We start from the raw sequence: 3,622 nt of genomic DNA on the forward strand, positions 1-3,622 counted from the left end.
TTGCAATCTTACTACCTCGGTCTCCTGAGTGCTTGGATGACAGGTTAGTGTCTCAACCAGGACTGATGTCTACAGGTCATTTTTAGTGTACTTGAATCACATTTAACAGAGGAAGAAAAAAGAGAGAGAGAGAGGTGGGATGAAGAGTAGCCATACTTACTTTATTAAACCTCATACCTGCAAAGCATTACCACTCTAATCCATACTACAAAAGTAGTCACTAACAAAAAGTTTGACTCTGGGGGCTGGTGAGGTGGCTCACTGGTTAAGAGTACTGGCTGCTCTTTTAGGGGACCTGGGTTTGATTCCCAGCATCCACACGGCAGCCCACAAGGGTCTGTAACTCCAGTTTCATGGGATCCGACGCCCTCTTCTGAACGCACGCATGTGGTACACACACAACTAAAATGTTTTTCTCTACCCTGTATAGGATCTCCAGTATTGAGTTTTCTTAAGGCTCCAATGCTTGGCAGATAACAGTTCTGACCAGAGACACCTACGTGCCTGGTGGTCATGAGAAGCTTTAATTTCTGACCAGGACAGAATCTATTCTTTGGGTTTCCACTTTTTTCTTTTCTTTCTTTCTTTCTTCTTTCTTTCTTTCTTTCTTTCTTTCTCTCTTTCTTTTTTCTCTCTTTCTTTCTTTCCTTTTTGCTTTGGGTTTTTTGAGACAGGATCTTACTATAAGGATAGCCCAGGCTATCCTTAAAGTTGAGGCAATACTCAGCCTCCTGGCTGGGCTTTCTCCTCTCTTCCTCTTTAAGACAGGGTCTAATGTATTCCTGGCTGGCCTTGAGCTCGTGGTGTATCCCAAGGGTGACCTTGAACTCCTGCCTCCCGAAGGCTGGAATTACAAGCGTGCATGTGTGTGCTTCTATTTAGTTGTTTTTATTTGGTGCTGGGTGTAGAACCCAGGGCCTTGTGCACCATAGGCAGACACTCTACCAATTTCATTCCCTAGCCCCTGGGCTTTTCCTTTCAAAAGCCACCATACATTCCTTTACATGGGTCTTCATTCACAAAATATTCTCGAGTCTATTGTGGGCTTGCATGCTATTCTGAACATAATTTCTGTTTGTGTATTTAAAAGTGAAAATAAAGACACTTACCAGGGAGTGGAAAGCTGCCTCGAGGTGTCCTCCCACCCCAGCACAGACTTATCTTGTTTTCTGGGGAGCCTGAACTGGAAAGGTCTGATTCTTAGCCTGGGGGAAAGACGGGAGGTGGGGGGGGGGGGGCAAGATAATGACATAATTAAGGCTTGTGGCCAGGCACTTTTGATCTTCAAGGACCAGAGCCCACTTGGCTGAGGCTCCATTTGGGTTAATTGCCCAGAACCAAGAAAGCTTTGCCCAGAGATAAAGGGAAACTGGTGTTTCAACATTACAAATTGTTCTGGGATGGCTCTGGCAGAGCCGAGCTGGCCCCACCCTTACAGAGAGGGTCCCGTGGGTTGCTGCAGACAGCTAGGTGTACAGACCACCTGCAGGGCAAAGCGCTCCCTTCCTCTTTTGATATATTTTTTTTCCCAGATAAAGGAACGGAATTCAGGGCAAGCCCAGGACAGATCACACCAAGAGCAAAGTCAACAGCAGAGAGCAGAGGGACCTTCGTGGTGCGTCTTCTTGGCGGTGTGTGGCAAGTGGTGTGGCGGGCAGACCTGGAGCTGCCCGTTTATATTACCTTTACATTCTTGCCTAATGCAAATGCAACCTGGGCCACTCTGTATTCTCGGATCTCCCAAGGGATGAGGCACTTGGTGCCTGGGACTCAAGTCTCACTTGCTCTATGTAGATGGGAAGGGGGTCCCTCTGCCTCAGGGTGGTTGTTTGAAATTATTTCACTGGGCAAAAGACCGGCATCAGTATCAGGGTTCAGTATCAGTCCTTGCAGCTAATGAGTAACAATGGTTGCAATAATTGAGCACGGATAATTGACTTCCAAGCAATGGAAGGATACTAGCTAGGTGGATGTGTCTCTGGTGAAAAGGCGTGCTTTAGATTTAAACCGCTGAGTAAATTGGAGAACGGTCTCCCTCCATTCAAAGCCGTGTCTATGCCTCCCTGTGTACTCGGGGTCTTGGATTGAGAGGGCACCATCAAGGGTTAGATGTTACCTAGTCACCCCAGCTGCGCAGCCCCTCTCTTGAGCTATTTCAAACACTTGACACTTTAATTATGGGCGGGAGGACACGTCGCGCTTTGCCCCGGGGGCACTGGAGACAGGCAGGAAGCATCCGCTCTGGGGGCGACCGGACATCCTGGGTCACCGCCAGGTGCACCTTCTGGTTCCCCACCCCACCTTTCTAAGCTGCCGGCTGCTTGCCGCCCACTTCCTCCAGGGACCCTCCAGCTGACAGCAGGCGCCCCTAAGATGCTTGTTCTAGTTGGGACTGGATTTTGGGGGATGGGTGGGTGCGGGTCATTCTCTCACACCCGGTTTGGGGCTTGTTCTCGGCTGCTGGGGCGGGGATGCCCCATGGAGCCTGGAGCGACGCACCTACAGGCTAGGGCAGCAGCCGCCCACACCTCCTCCGACTCTAAAGTATATTTAGCCTCATTATCAAATGTTTGCAGTGAACCGAGTGAACCGCCTAATAGCGGCTGGAAGTGAAACTCGAATCCCAGCCAGAAGGAAGCACGTGATCTCTCCCACCAGAAAGGATCACGGAGGCGCAGGTGGGACTGGTGCGGTGGCCTCGAGCGCATGCGACCCTTAGGTCTCTTAGTGTTCTTTGGAGGCCTGACATCTGAACCTCACCCCCTCACTCAACCCCTTTTCCAGAGGCTAAAATGAGGACTGGCACAGGTCCCAAGGGAAGTCGAGGCATTGGGGGGGCGGGGGTGGTGGTAGTCAGGGTATAGTCTGAGCCTGCGGGTCCTTTAGCCTCTTGACCTCATGACAGTTCCAGTTTTCAGAGACCAGGAGTCTAACGGGAACCAGGAATAACAAACAGCAAGCGGGGGTTGTGGGGGGTAGCAGTCGTTGTCTCCCAACAGAGTACCCTGTAAGCTTAAGGGCCCGTGCCCTAGTCCCCTCAGGCGGCTGGCGCCGGGCTTTTACCACCCTCGCGCGGCCGCTGTTGTTGCGGTCGCTATGACGACCGGCCGCGGTTTTATTTTTAATAGCGGTCGGCGATTAGAGCAGTGCCTGCACCCAGCTCCCCGTAGCTCCCGCGTCCCGGGCGATGCATCCAGGCCTAGCCTCATTCTGGGTCCCTGATGTCCCCTTGCGTCTTCAGAATCCCTCCCGCCCCGCTCTGATTTCCAGCTGGGCGTCCCTGCTTCGTCAAGACAGTAAGGGGAGAAAAAAAAAGCGCCGAACTAGGTGGGGTCCCCAGGAACCCGCAGCCTCCATGCGGAGGTGGTGGCCGGACGGGCGCGGCATCCCCTCAGCAATGCAACCCGATCTTCTTCCTGGATTCTCACATCCACCGTCGCACTGGGTCGTCGAACAGCAAAGAGGTGTCCTCTTGTCCTCTCTGCCTGTGAGAAGGCCAAGGGCTTGGCAGGACAGCACGCGCGGAACAATCGGGATAAAACGGTGAGGAACTCGACTCCGGTCCAGCGTGGTCCTGGTAGTCTTCTCCAGAAGCCATCCAGTGAGTCTCCCTCTTCTGAGC

The sequence above is a fragment of the Apodemus sylvaticus genome, chromosome 22 (genome assembly GCF_947179515.1).
Source record: "Apodemus sylvaticus chromosome 22, mApoSyl1.1, whole genome shotgun sequence".
NCBI classification, from domain to species: Eukaryota; Metazoa; Chordata; class Mammalia; order Rodentia; family Muridae; genus Apodemus; species Apodemus sylvaticus.